Source organism: Triticum aestivum, chromosome 4D (genome assembly GCF_018294505.1).
Source record: "Triticum aestivum cultivar Chinese Spring chromosome 4D, IWGSC CS RefSeq v2.1, whole genome shotgun sequence".
NCBI lineage: Eukaryota > Viridiplantae > Streptophyta > Magnoliopsida > Poales > Poaceae > Triticum > Triticum aestivum.
The window spans coordinates 211,402,655-211,418,307 of NC_057805.1; positions in this window are offsets into that span (position 1 = coordinate 211,402,655).

Here is a 15,653-nt window from a genome sequence, read left to right on the forward strand (position 1 = left end):
TCCCATGTGGTGTCATGATAACATTCATAGGAAGATTCTCAATACGACTTTTGGGAACCCAGATCTTCTTCATAGGTGACCCATTCCTGCAGTTAGTTCCAATAAACCTGGCAAACACTTCACCGTTCTGATTCTTGAACAATTTATAGTTTGAGTCAAATGACTCATCAATGATAACAGGGTTAGCACAGGTAAAACCAGATAAGGTAGATGGGTCCACTAAAGGGCCCTTTGCAGCAACCCACGTGGGTTTGGGGTACTGCTCATGCTTCCAGTAAGAGCCATCATCATTCATTTTCCTCTTGAAACCAACACCCTCTTCACTACAGGAATCAACTTCTTTGCAGTCTGCCATGGCGGATGACAAAGAACCCAAAAGCAGATGACAAACCTCTTTGCCGTCTACCACCGACAGCAAAGCTGCCCGGCAAAGAACCTGACGGTAAACAGGTTCTTTGCCGTTTGCTTCCTCAAAGCGGACGACAAAGAACCTTTGCCGTCGGTGGCAGACTGCAAAGAACATGGACGACAAATAGCAGGCGTTAGCCACATTAGTTTGCTAACGGCAGCCTTTGCCGTCCACCAGCGGACGACAAACATGCCCTCCCATTTGCCATCTGCTATATGACGTCAGCCACGCGTCATGCCCCCCAAGTCTTTGCCGTCCGCCATAGACGGCAAACTCCCACATCCTTTGCCGTCTGCCACAGACGGCAAAGTAACCAAATGGTTCAGCTCCCAGATTGCACAGGTTGCTGCCACGTGGCCTATTTGCCGTCGGTGGCAGGCAGCAAAGACCCCTTTGCCATTGGTGGCGGGAGGCAAAGTGCCTGTATTGTTTCTGTTCTTTTTCTATTTTCTGTTATATCCCTATATTTTCAAAAGATATATACGATATATATAGTTTCAACCTCAAACATAGCCCATGTATCAAACTTCTAGCAGTCCATCAATGCAAAAAAACACATATGGTATTAAAAGATCCAATACATACAAAGTTTCACGGAGTTCATCCATATATACATACATAGTTTCACATTGTGCATCAATACAAATGAAAACAAGAACGAAATATTAGCGGTCCATCAATGCTACTTCCATGAAGTGAATCAAACCTGCAAAAATGGGAGTAAGAAAGTTAGAATAAGAAGAAGACTAGAAGAAGAAGAATAGAAGAAGAAGACTAGAAGAAGAAGAAGAAGAAGAAGAAGGAAAGACTAGAAGAAGAAGAAGACTAGAAGAAGAAGATATTTACTTCTTCTTCTTCTTCTTTTTCTTCTTCTTTTCTCATCTTTCTTCTTCTCTAACTTAGGTAATTATGCCATTTTGGAGGAAAATAAGCTAAGTATATAACATCTATGAGAGAACCAAGGTCATTATGCCATTTTTGAAATGAATAAGCTACTTATGTTATAAATGAACTAAATAAGCTAATTATGTCATTTTGGAGGATAATTAGCTAAGTACATCTTTTTGGGGAAAATAAGCTAAGTATTTGTAATAGGGCTAACAAGCATGTATGAAGCTAAGTATACATTTGTTAAGCAAAACACTAGAGAAAAATTACCCTCATCAGAACAAATGCGATGAAGATTGCAACTAAGGTAACAATTGATCCAACGGCATAATGATACCAAGCCTCATTATCAGTGTCATATTTTCTAATCTTCTTAATCTTCAAGTGCATTGCATCCATCTTCAAGCGCATTGCATCCATCTTCAAGCGCATTGCATTCATCTTCATCCTGTGATCATCGATGACATCGGCAACATACAACTCCAATTTCATCTTCTCTTCTTCAATTCTTTTCATTTTTCTTTCAAATACTCGTTTTCTTTTTCAACTAAATTTAACTTCTCGACAAGAGGGTCGGTTGCAATTTCCGGTTCACATACCTCCTAGATAAAAAATATCTCTATGTCAACTTGATGGCCATAATTGTCATAAATGCGAAATGCAACAAATAGTTATAAAAGAGAATATACCACATCCGAATCATAAATCGGCCGAGGGCCGACGGGGGCGGATATCAAGACCATGGCACTATGTATAACAAACAATCATACAAAGTAAGAAAATTATACAAGTAACTATATAAATCATACAAGTAACTATATAAATCAAGTACAACATAAAAAATGAATACCTAATAATAATGTTGACCGTTGGGTTCAATAAATGCTCTGGTATCAATAAATGCATCATCATCATCACTATCATCAATGAAGTGCTCATCGGGTTCAGCGGCATCAACATGTGGAAGGCCACCTTTACGTAATCTGTCAAGCATTGACAAGTCATCCGCAACAGTAACCTCTTCTTATTCAGGCTCTTCTTTTTCCAGCTCAGGGGTGAAGTCGGCTTCACTGTCGCTGTCTACTTCAATGTTCTGGGGTGAAGTAGAGCGTTTCTTGAAGCATTTTTTTGGAAAGACGTGTTTCTTGGAAGAATTCACCTTCATATGTGTCTGGGTTAATGTGTGGTTCATAATCCTCTTCATTGGGGGGAGGTGGTCTAACACATGGCGGCATTTCATAAACGACATCCCAACCATTCTGATTTGGATCGGTTTGGCAGACCCACGGTAGATAGAAAACTTGGGTCGCCTGTTGAGCCGTAATATAGACATCGTGAACATCTAATGCTTTGTTTGATTTAGACTAGGCCTATATGTTCATGAGTCCTTCTAGTCTCCTTCGGCTGGAACCAATAACATTTGAAGACTATGACGTTCGGTGGGTTTTCACCATAGAATAGAAGTTCATAAATTGCTTCAACTTTCCCATAATACTCGATACCTCCATCGCCGATAGCAGAGACACAACAATTTTTAGACTTTCGGTTGGCCATAGATAGCTCTTTGCCCTAGGTACGAAAGCGATACCCGTTGACGTCGTATTTGTCAAATGAATGGACCTTATAGTCAAAACCATTAGCGACTTGTCTCAATTCAGCGTCCATAGACTCTAAATTAGCCTACAAGTTTAATACGAAAGGATTGTTGCATTAGCTGCAAATTAGACGAACAAATGGGAATGGTCTAATGGAAATTACCGTTTGTTTGAACCAAGAGATGAAACCGAAAAAGCCGCCTCCTTGCTTTGCCAGAAGCTCATATTCTTTCATGGATTCCTTTTCGATCTCCGCGTCATCTGAGAATTCGGCGACGTATCTACTGTATCAAATATCCAGAAATAAGAGATTTTCAAAGGAACTAGAAGTTGCGAAACAATGTACCGCGGCAACTTACTCGATGTACGACCGCTCTTCTATTAGGTTGTTGAAGATATACAACGAAATGGTCTGCCATTCTTCGACATCCAAGATATTGGTTTAGAAGCACCGGCTGGTGCGATATTCCCTTTGAATAGGCTGAGGTTGGATCCACCTTTTTTTAGGGTCGCCAGCATTGTACCGAGGCTTCGGATTATGCAAATGACGATTTTTGGCTTCATACTGTGTTGTCACGAAGTTTGCCGCCTCCTTAGTAATAAATGCCTCAGCATCGATGCTTCAATTCTACAATTATTTTTACATTTTGCTCAGAGCATCTTCTGTATCCTCTCAGTTGCGTAGCACCAACGATTTTGCGTGGGGCCGCCCAATCTTGCCTCGGTCGGGAGATGCAAAATAAAGTGTTGCATTGGATTAAAGAAGCCCGGCAGAGAGATCTTCTCTAACTTGTAGATCAACTCCGACGCCAACTCTTCCATTTCTTCTAGCACGACAGGCGATAGTTCTTTTGCACAAAGAACACGGAAGAAATAGCTCAGCTCGGCCAGTACTAGCCATTCATCCTCAGGGATAAAGCCACGCAACATCACCGACATTACCCACTCAATCCATATGTGTCAATCATGACTCTTGAGACCAAATATTTTCAATTTTTCAAGACTCACTCCCCTCTTTAGATTCGCTGCATACCCATCGGGGAACATCAACTGCATTTTCACCCACAAGATAATTTCCCTCATAGCTGACCTTCCAAGATTGAACCATGCCATTGGCTTCGTCCAGTTCTGCTTTCCTTTCGGTTCTTTCATGTTTTGTAATGGTCTATCACATAGCGCCTCTTGATCGACTCTAGCCTTAGTATTATCCTTTGACTTCCCCTCTATGCCGAACAATGTACCAAATAGGGCCTCGGCGATATTCTTTTCAGTGTGCATCACGTGGATGTTGTGTGGGCAAAGGAGGTCTTTGAAGTAAGGCAGATCCCACAAGCATGTCTTATGAGTCGAGGCGTTTTCCGAATTATACCCCTTGAAATACCCTGTACGCTCTGGATCTGGCTCGAGAGTGTTTAACTGATCCAGGGTCTCTTGGTCTATCAACGAGGTGGTGCAGACTTTCTGATAACTCTACTGTTGAGGATATAGACCTTAGAGTCACCCGCCAGGAGGGGCCGGGTTACTCGTATGGTCGTTGCCAGAAGCCCGGAGCCAAGCTTGAAGACGATGGGCCAGAGATGGGCTAAGACCCGGATATGGCTTAAAGCCCGTGGTTACAATCATTATTATGGCAGAACTTGTAGTGTAAGGCAAGTATAGTTGAGAGTCCGAGCCGGACACTCTTATGAGCCGGACCAGGACTCTAAGGGCTGCTGGGCGTCAGCCTCCCTATATAAAGGGACGACCCGGCAGCGGTTTAGGGACAAGAACAATTTCATCGAGAGCCGGGCATAGCAGTTTAGCTCCCTGGTGATCGTAACCCTAATCAATACCACCTCAAACTGGACGTAGGCTTTTACCTTCACCGTAAGGGGCCAAACCAGTATAAACCCTCGTGTTCCTTGTCCCATATTAACCCCTTCAAGCTTCCTAGTTGCGATGGCTCCACGACTAAGTCCTAGCTCGAGGACATCTGCCGTGACAATTCCACGACAGTTGGCGCCCACCGTGGGGCCAGCGCACGGTGGATTTGAGTTCTTGAAGGGCAGCTTCGAAGGGCTCAAGGGATACGCCGTGGGCCGGATGACCAAGAGTCGCGGCAAGCTCTACATCGATGATGCAAACTGGGGCCCCGACGCCGGCTCAATTGAGTACGGTTACCGGGTCCCCTTCGGCGGAATTCATGTTTTCATTGGCAAGATTGGTGAGCCGGGCCCCGAGCCGGATCTCTGCGCCGATCTCAGTTGAAACGGCTCAGCGCGCACGACCCGCCCGGGCCCGGCCTGCCTTAAGGCGCGCTTTTGTGGGATGCATCCATGGAGGGCCCTCTGATCCATCTGGGTCTGGTGATGAGGCGGCCGCCGGCTCTGACGGCGAGTCGGCCACCGATGAGTCAAACTCGTTGTACCAACTTCAAGATGGCAGGCTCATGGGCTGTTCCGATGGTGACAGTATTCCGGACCCGTTTGAGCCGCCGAGTCAGGTTGGAGTCTTTATGGCCGGTGCGCAGCCTGTTCAGAACCCCGCTACTGGAGCGGGAAACCCGGTGCCTTCTCCGGCTCAGGTGCTGATGGATCTCACGGACAAGATGACGGCCCTGTTAACCGCCACAGTTGACCCGGCAGATCAAGCTCAGCACGATGCCGAGGTGGCACAGTTAAAATTGGATCTAATAAAAGCTAAAGAGGATCTCGCAGCGGAAGGGATCAGGCTGGCTGCGGAGAGGGCGGCTCTCGATGCCCAAACTCAGCTGATCCACGCGCAGTCTTTCCAACTCACGATGGATCAAAACGCGGCCAATGAGGTCCTGAGAAGGAGGCATCAAAAGGCCCAATCTCGACTCCCTCCGGTTTACGATCCACGCAACCTCTTCAACACGCCAGGTGCAGGGTCCAGTAACCCGCCAGGGATCATAGCGCCTGGGTCTGGACCCCTTATTCAGCCACGAGTGATGGGGCCTCCCCAGGTGCCCCCTGCCCTGCCTCAGTACGTGCCAATACCCCCGGGTCATTATAATAACCCGTTGGAGAACATGGTCGCTGCGGCAGCTCGGCTGGCGGCTCTACCAGTTGACGGCGACTCTCCGACGGCTATTGAGACCCGCCGGGTCAGGGAGCTCCTTCAGACAGCACTGGCGCAGCAAGAGGCGTACTCCTACAGCCGGGACAGGATCCACTCGACCCCTCGTCCAGGCCAGAGCCCAAGTTACAGCCGGCACATGGTCTCAGCAACCGGCTCAAGTAACGTCCGACGCCATGACCCGCCCCCTGGCCATGGCCCGGCTCATAATGAGCCTTTTATGCAGCAGACCAAGCGCGCCAAGAGGCGGAGCAAGTACCTCAGCTGACGGCTTACCAGACCCCCCCGGCTTATCCGACGACTTCCATTGATGTGGGTATCCCTACCAGGACCGGGGGTGTCCCTTGTTTAGTGCCAGCCATCCGTAATGAACGTCTACCTAAGGACTTCAAGGGCCCTAGGAAGGTGCCTGACTACACAGCTGACTTGCAACCCGCAGCTTGGATCGAGAGTTATGAGATGGCTATGGAGCTACTGGAGGTCAGTGAGGCGGCCATGGCCAAGTATTTCACCATGATGTTAGATGGGACTGCCCGCACTTGGTTGAAAGGGCTACCACCGAATTCCATTGGGTCTTGGGCTGAGCTGAAAGCCCGGTTCATCCAAAACTTCAAAGATACCTGTAGGCAGTCTATGTCAATTGTGGATTTGACTAACTGTAAACAGCAGGAGGGTGAGTCCACGACACATTGGGTTCGCCGGGTTAAGGAGATCATACACTCATCAGACAAGATGGATGCCGGCTCAGCGGTTCTAATGCTGGAGCAGAATTGTCGTTTTGTGCCCCTGAAGATGAAACTCGGGCGGCTTAAGCGCGACTGCAGTGATATGGGTACACTAATGGCAGCTCTTGTCAAGTACGCCGATTCTGATGGTACCAAGGATCCCCCTTCAGATGATGAAAGGACAGGGAAGGGAAAGAAGAACGGCAATGGCAAGGGTCCTCAGTTTAACCCGGGGAACCAAGGAGGAGGCAAGCGCAAGGCAGATGGCAGCCTAGAGTTTGTGGCCAACGCCAGCGCGCAAGGCAATAACCAGCGACGCAAGGGGAGGCCCCCTCCCCGAGGCGGCGGGTCAGGACCTTCACTAGAGCAGCTGTTGAATGAGCCTTGTCCGAGGCACGGCTCTAGAGAGAAGCCAGCGACTCATCTATGGAAGGATTGTGCAATCATGAAGGCCTTTAAAAACTACAATGGCCCGGGGGCGGCTCAGGTGCCGGCGGCTCAGGCGCCGGCGGCTTTCATGGCCCGGGGGGCGGCTCAAATTCTGGTCCTCAGAACGGTCAAGGGGGCTTTAATCAACAGTCTAGCCAGGGTCATCAACAGCAGCAGGGGGGTTATCAGACCAATCCGAAGCAGCTTAGCGGTGGACAGTATCATGTATTTACCACTAGTTTGTGCAAGCGAGATCAGAAGCTTCACAAGAGGGCTGTGAATGCTGTTGAGCCGGCGGTCCCACGCTACTTGAGGTGGTCTGAGCAGCCTATAGTGTGGAGTAGGGAGGATCACCCTCCCCGGGTGGATAACCCGGGCCACTTGGCCCTAGTGGTGGCTCCTCAAGTGGGAGGATATAAGTTCACAAAGGTGCTCATGGATGGAGGCAGCAGCATCAACATCCTCTATTATGAGACTTTTCGCCGTATGGGGTTGGTTGATAAGAACCTCAGCCAGTCAAACACTATCTTCCACGGTGTGGTACCTGGTAAGTCGGCTTATCCAGTCGGCAAGATCGAATTGGAAGTGGCTTTTGGTGATGAGAACAACTACAGGGTGGAGAAATTGACCTTTGAGGTGGTCAAGATAAGAAGTCCATACCATGCTATATTTGGACGGCCGGCTTACGCCAAGTTCATGGCACGGCCATGTTATGTGTACTTACAGCTCAAGATGCCGGGTCACAATGGGACCATTACGGTTCACGGCAGCCGGAAAGTGGCTCTGGAGTGTGAGGAAGGTGATGCGGCTTATGCAGAATCTGTTTGTGCTACAGAGGAGTTGAAGTTTTACAAGGACAATGTTGACCCAACAGATATGACCTCTCTGAAAAAGCCGACGACGGAGAATGAGCCGGCGATGAAATTTAAGTCGGCTGATGAAACTAAGCTTGTTGATTTTGTTCCAGGAGATTCATCTCAGCAGTTTAGCATCAGTGCCAATCTGGATCCAAAATAGGAAAGCGCGCTCATCGAGTTCATCCGTGAGAATAGGGACATCTTCGCATGGAAACCCTCTGACATGCCAGGTGTACCTAGAGAACTCGCTGAGCATACTCTCAATGTTGATCCGAAATTTAAGCCGGTCAGACAGTTCCTTCGGCGGTTTAATGAAGAGAGGCGGAAAGCTATTGGTGAAGAAGTGGCCCGGCTCTTGGCGGCCGGGTTTATCGTTGAAGTTTTTCACCCAGAGTGGTTGGCTAACCCGGTGCTCGTGCTCAAGAAGAACGGCACCTGGCGGATGTGTGTGGACTACACGGACTTGAATAAGGCGTGTCCGGCTGATCCTTTTGCCCTCCCCCGTATTGATCAAATCATTGATGCTACGGCAGGTTGTGCACGTTTAAGTTTCTTGGATGCTTATTCCGGTTATCATCAGATTAAGATGGCAGTTAAGGACCAGGAGAAGACGGCGTTCATCACTCCCTTTGGAGCCTTCTGCTATGTGTCTATGCCCTTTGGACTCAAGTGTGCACAGGCGACTTACCAGCGTTGTGTACAGAACTGTCTTCATAAACAGATCGGGCGCAATGTTCACGCTTACGTGGACGATATTGTGGTTAAGTCCATCAAAGAGGAAACCCTGATAGATGATTTGAGGGAAACCTTTGATAATCTCCGGGTCTATAAGATGATGCTTAACCCGGCCAAGTGTGTTTTTGGTGTTCCTGCAGGCAAACTCTTGGGCTTCTTGGTTTCTGACAGAGGCATTGAGGCTAACCCGGAGAAGATCAAGGCCATCACCTCCCTGGCTAAGCCGGCGTGTATAAATGACGTTCAGCGCTTGGCGGGTCGCATCGCTGCTTTAAGCCGGTTCATAAGCCGTTTGGGTGAGAAGGCCATGCCCTTATATCAGTTGATGAAGAAAACTGATAACTTCGTCTGGAATGATGCAGCTAATACCGCCTTTGAGGATTTGAAGAAGCAGCTGGCAGAGCCCCCAGTCCTTGCTGCTCCGGTTGATAAGGAGCCCTTACTACTGTATGTGGCGGCAAACGCACGAGCCGTCAGTGTGGCTATTGTGGTGGAGCGCAAGGAGGAGGGTAAGGAGCATCCGGTTCAGCGGCCGGTTTATTATGTCAGCGAAGTGCTCATTGAGTCCAAGCAGCGGTACCCGCATTGGCAGAAGCTGGTATATGGTGTGTTCATGGCGAGCCGGAAACTTAAGCATTATTTTCAGGGTCATCCCATCACTGTGGTCAGCTCTGCCCCCCTTGGTGATATCATTCAAAACAGAGAGGCCACAGGGAGAATTGCTAAGTGGGCTATAGAACTTGGACCTCATGGTCTCAAATATGTGCCACGCACTGCTGTTAAATCTCAGGCCTTGGTGGATTTCATCAATGATTGGACAGAGTCACAAGTGCCTGAACAAAAGCCGGATAACACATATTGGACTATTCACTTCGATGGGTCCAGGCAGTTGGAGGGCTCGGGGGCTGGCGTTGTATTGGCTTCCCCTAAAGGTGACAAGTTCCATTATGTGCTACAGTTGATGTTTCCTTGCACTAACAATGCGGCTGAGTACGAGGCCTTGCTCCACGGTCTTCGGATGGCTAAGGAGATGAGCTTGAGCCGGGTAAGGTGCTTTGGTGACTCAGACTTGGTGGCTCAACAAGTATCAGGCAAGTGGGATTCTAAAGATCCTCTCATGGCGGCTTATCGCCGCGAGGTTGATGCAATTGCTGGGCACTTTCAGGGCTACCAAGTAGAGCACATTGATCGCAGGAAGAACGAGGCGGCTGATGCTCTAAGCCGGCTAGGCTCTCAGCGAAAGCCGGTGCCGCCTAACACTTTCCTGGACGTCCTGTATAACCCTTCGGTTAAGTTGCCTACAGAGGAAGACTTGGCTATCCCTGACCCGGAGGCACGACTGGTGGCGGCTCTTCATGTCATACCAGACTGGACAATGCCATATCTGGCTTATATAACCCGGGGAGAGTTGCCTGAGGATGAAGCTTTGGCCAGGCAAATAACCCGGCGGGCTAAGTCAATGATCGTTATCGATGGCGAATTGCATCATCGCAGTGTCACGGGAGCATTTCAGCGTTGTGTCTCCCCTGAGGAGGGTCAAGAGATCTTGCGTGAGATCCATGAAGGGGATTGTGGCCATCATGCCGGCTCAAAGTCCCTTGTGGCCAAGGCTTTCCGTCATGGTTTTTATTGGCTGACGGCTCATGCTGATGCAGAGGACTTGGTCAGCAAATGTGATGGTTGCCAGAGGTTTTCACGACGGGCTCACGTGCCGGCTCAGGAGCTGAGGATGATCCCAATCACTTGGCCCTTTGCGGTCTGGGGGCTTGATATGGTTGGGCCTTTTAAAAGGTCCAAGGATAAGAAGACCCACCTTTTGGTGGCAGTTGATAAATTTACAAAGTGGGTGGAAGCTGAGCCAGTTAGCAAGTGCGATGCAGCCACGGCGGTTCAATTTATGAAAAAGGTGATTTTCCGCTTTGGCTTTCCGCACAGCATTATAACTGACAATGGCACCAATCTCTCCAAAGGCGCCATGGAAGAGTTTTGTCAACGAGAGCATATCCGACTTGATGTTTCCTCAGTGGCTCATCCTCAATCCAATGGTCAAGCTGAGAGAGCTAATCAGGAGATTCTGAAGGGCATCAAGCCCCGGCTTTTGGTCCCTTTGCAACGGACGCCGGGTTGTTGGGTGGAGGAGTTGCCCTCCGTCTTATGGAGCATCAACACTACTCCTAACAGGTCTACAGGCTTCACGCCTTTCTTCATGGTTTATGGAGCAGAAGCAGTCCTCCCAGTGACATCCGTCACGACTCACCTCGCGTGGCGGCTTATGTTGAGACGGATAATGAACAGGCGCGCCAAGATGCTCTTGACTTGTTGGACGAACAGCGTGATGTGGCAGCAGCCCGTTCAGCGATTTACCAACAAGACCTGCGCCGTTATCATAGCCGCCGGGTCAAATCCCGGGTCTTCCAGGAAGGCGACCTTGTGCTCCGGCTCATCCAGGATCAAACAGATGCACACAAGTTATCCCCACCTTGGGAAGGGCCCTTTGTGGTCAGCAAGAACTTGCACAACGGGTCATATTACCTCATTGACATTCGGGAGCACAAAGATTCACGTAAGTCGGAGGAAGAGACCCGTCGGCCGTGGAACATAGCTCAGCTTCGGCCTTACTACACTTGAGCCACCGGCTCTCGTGGTGTACATATTTCTCTCAGCATGTATATATTATGATAAGCAATAAAGCAGGACCTCTGTCCTTTTTTCTCCTCCAAATATGCACGTGTTGTTTTATTGCAAGATTACATGATGACTTAAAGGAGGATCCGGCTTATGATCGTATTCGAATCTAGCCGTAAGCAGTAAAGTCACTTGGGGGCTTCCTGTTCAAACATGGGTCGTATTCGAACCAAAGAGAACATAGCTGTCGATACCCATTTGATTGGCAAAGTGCCGAGCTCATTGGGAGGTTATCTTTGGTCATATTTGAATCATAGTTTAACCCCTCTGAGAACCGACGTGGATCGTATTCGAATCAGCGTCGTTAAACAATTCTTAAAATCACTTGGGGGCTTCCTGTTCAAACATGGGTCGTATTCGAACCAAAGAGAACATAGCTGTCGGTACCCTCTTGATTGGCATCGCCACACCCACTGGGGGCTATATGATCGTATCCGAATCTTAGCTTAACCCCTTTGGGCCGGGTCTCTGGTCGTATTCGAACCGGAAGCCCCTAAGTTCCTCTGCTTTATCACAAGTTTACTCTGATTATGTCAAGGTGTGTACGGCCGGGTCTCACTTTGCCGGCTTAACTTTGGTTTACAGTGTTCGTTGAACACCATGGGTGTCATTAAGACAGGTAAATCGGAGTTAAGATACCAAACCTTGTTACCCGGGTTATCTAAACCGGAAGTATGCTTACAGGCCACTAAGTGTGTTATTACGGTTGTGTTAAGGACATAATTGAGGGCCAGTTTTTTTTGATTCATATTCCGGGTTATCTATCCAAAACACCTGACTCTCAAGGCAGTAAGCCGCCTCGAGACTTGTGATTTGCCTTTCTATGCAGGATACTTACAGGCTGAGAAAAAACAAAGGGATGGTTATGACCTGGAGAAACATCAAAGAGACAATTTCAAAGGACTTTCGCATTCAGTACGTGCACGATGGCACGGCAGAGATGAACTGTTGCACCTACTCTATTACAAAAACTCATCAAGTCTTAAACAGGTGAAGCATTGTTTGGTAAACCGCCAGCCGAGTCACGATGCCCGCTGAGTTGAAGTCTCCGGCTCGTTCCTGTCTTCTCCTCCGGCTGATCCCAAGACCTGGAAGGTTGATGACTTCCAGTCGACGCCGCTGAGAGCTTCGAATTGGGCTTCCTCGTCAATTAACCCGGCCGGGTCAATCTCCGGGGCGAAGGTATGCTGACGAGCCGGAGGGATCAGGTTGAGGGCTTCATAGCGAGGGGTTGGAATCCTCTGATTCTCCGCATCATAGCCCGGCTGGTACTTGGTCAGATCCGTGTCGTTCCCGATAAGGGTGGCCACCGGGCGTACAGCCTTCACGCACGCTGCGAAGTCTTTCTGATCGAAAGCTGAGCCGTCTTCCTTCAGGCTTGGATAGCCAAGGGCGATGTCTGCCGGGTCTAGCTCCGGCAGGAATGCCTTGGCCCGGCTCAGCGCGGCGATCGCTCCGGCTCTCGCAGAGGCCCGTCGCAGCTCTTGGATCCGCTGAGGCAGAACGGCGAGCCGGCGCAGGACTTCGGCCAGGTGAGTCGGCACCTCGTTGGATAGGGCCACCACAGCTAAGGCACGCTGTGACCCGGTGTAGAGCTGCTCCACCAGGGTATACACGGCCTTTAGCTTGGTGACCACGCTCTGGTTGAGGTTGGCACTTCTGGGACCTGTTTAACAGAATCAGGTAAGTCGGCGACAAGGGATGAATCATGAGATATAAACATTCTAACATTGATGAAAGCCGGTGAGGCGACTTACCGAAGATGGCGGCCACCATTTGGGAAACCTGGCGCTTTAGGCCGGAGAGCTCGGCGGTCTTCTCAGAGAGAGTCTTCTCCGCCTGTTCTGCCCGGGTCACCAGTGCGGCCTTCTCTTCAGCCCAGGCCTTCCGCTCAGCATCAAATTCTGTCTTCAGCTTCTCTTGAGCGGCGATGCTGGAGACAAACTTGGCGTTTGCCTTCCGGGTCTCCATCTCCTGCATCTTCAGCCGGCTCTTGAGATCCGCAAGGTCCGACTCTAGCTTCTTGCCAACAGCCTGAATAAATTTCCGGGTTATTAACAGTCATTATATAAGTCCCAAGCGCTTTCCAAGCAAAGACACTTGGCACTTGGGGGCTAATGCATATTGAACGTATCTATCTACATACTGCCGGCTCAATTGAGTAAGCCGGAACCTAAGTCTACAACATATTCAATCATAAGTCGTCGACTTGGGGGCTAGCATGGCAAAGGTAACTATGCAGTAAGTAAGAAGACAGCAGAAGGATACCTCAGATTTTTGCTGGATCTGGTTTACCATGGCGACCTCGGCGTCCCGGCTCTTGTGTACTTGGCTGATGTAGCCAGAGACGAGCTCTCCAATGCTCAGGTTGCTGTAGTTGGAGAGGTCCAGATTCGCCCGGTGGGGCTGCAGCAACTCCCCCTTAGCGGAGCACTTGGCCAACACGGTCGGTCTCCCCGGCTCAACATACTCCGTCCGGGTGATTACCACGTCCGGGTCGTCTGCTGGAGGAGCTGAGCCGGAGGCCTCCGGGTTAACCGAAGCTTCGGTCGTTGCCTTGGTAGTTGGGGCGGGGGCTTCAGGTGCCGTGTCCATTGGAGTGGTGGCTTCGGGGGCGGAGGCAGCTGGCGGTTCTTGGACTGTCGCCGCCGGTTCAGGCAGATCTGGCACTCCGGCCGACTTGGTTTTCTTCACCCTCTTGGTGAGCTTTGCCTGGGCACTGAAAGAACAACAAAGGTTGGTACAAAGAATATGAATAAAGATCCGAACAACATAAGATGATTGTTGTTACCCGGGCGCGGTCTTGAAAGCCGGCAGATTTGACTGCATGGAGTCACCCGAAGAGGGGGAGGTCTCCTGGTAATTGGAGTCAGAAGAGTTGAGTGGCTGACGGATAACACCCGCCAACGGGTGAAAAGGGTACAAGTGGGAAATAACCTCAGTTCGGCGCTTCCTTGTTGCGTCGGGCAACCCGGCGGAGAGGTCGGTGTCCTTGTTGGTCCGGGTGTGACGCCGGCTTTCGTGAACCTGTCGCTTCAAAAGAAATTGAGGGTCTTGATGAGCTAAAGGATGTGAAAAGCTTACTTTCCGGGTTACCCTTCGGACTTTCAGCTGTGGCAAGGGCTCCGAGTCGGAGGAAAGTGACATTACCTCTTCAACCACCGGGTTACTGGCGCCGGTGTCATCCTGTCAATGAGCAAGTGTTGATAAGGCGGACAGCAACAAACAACAAATACAGCAAGAATTTAAAGGCTTAAGGGTTACCTCTGACTCGGAGCTGTCGCTTAATTGCATCAGCTCCGAAGCAGTAGGTCTGCTTCCTTTTTTGCGAGGGGCGGCTTTCTTGGCGGCTTTCTTCGCCTTCCTGGCCTTCTTGGCCGCCTCATGGTCATACTTGACCCGCCAGAACTTATCATCAGCCTGAAAAATACAATGATGAATTCTTAAAACGGTTCAGATGAAGGTTATATGCAGACGAAGATAAAAAGTTAAAGTCAGCGGCTTACCGCTGGGGCTGGATTGGTCTTGCAGAAGGGGGCTAACCCGGTCCTTCCGCAGTCTGCCAGGCTCTCGTTTAAAAGAGCCTTGGTCTCCTCCTCTGCAACGTCTTCTGGAAGATCATTGCGGCTGTGCCTCTGAGGGTCATCCTTTCGCCCTGTGTACTCACACATTAAGCCGGGGCGGCGGCTCAATGGGATCACCCGCCATGAGATCCAGACCCGGACCAGGTCGATTCCGTTCAGACCGTTGCCCAGGAGGGCCTTGATTTTGTTGATAGTAGGAAGCAGAGGCTGGCGCTCCGCTTGAGTCAGCTTGTCCGACAGTGGGTGAGTCGGCTCCAGACGTGTTGGGCGAAAGCCGGGCAGCGGGCTTTCATCAGCCGGGGACGTATCTTGGCAGTAGAACCAAGTCATGTTCCAGTCCTTGGGGTGGCTCGGCGGCTCTGCGTAAGGGAAAAGACAGTCCCTACGCCGCTGGATGGAAATGCCACCTAACTCCAGACTTGGCCCGTTGGCGCACTCATTCTGGCGGTTTAAGTAAAACAGCTCTCTGAAGAGCAGCAGACTAGGCTCTTCTCCAAGGTAAACCTCGCAGAAGACTTGGAAATTGCAGATGTTGGATACGGAGTTGGGTCCTATATCTTGAGGCCGCAAGTCGAAGAAGTTGAGCACGTCCCTAAAAAACTTTGAGCCGGGCGGTGCGAAGCCCCGGCTCATATGATCTGCGAAAATCACTACCTCCCCGTCCTTGG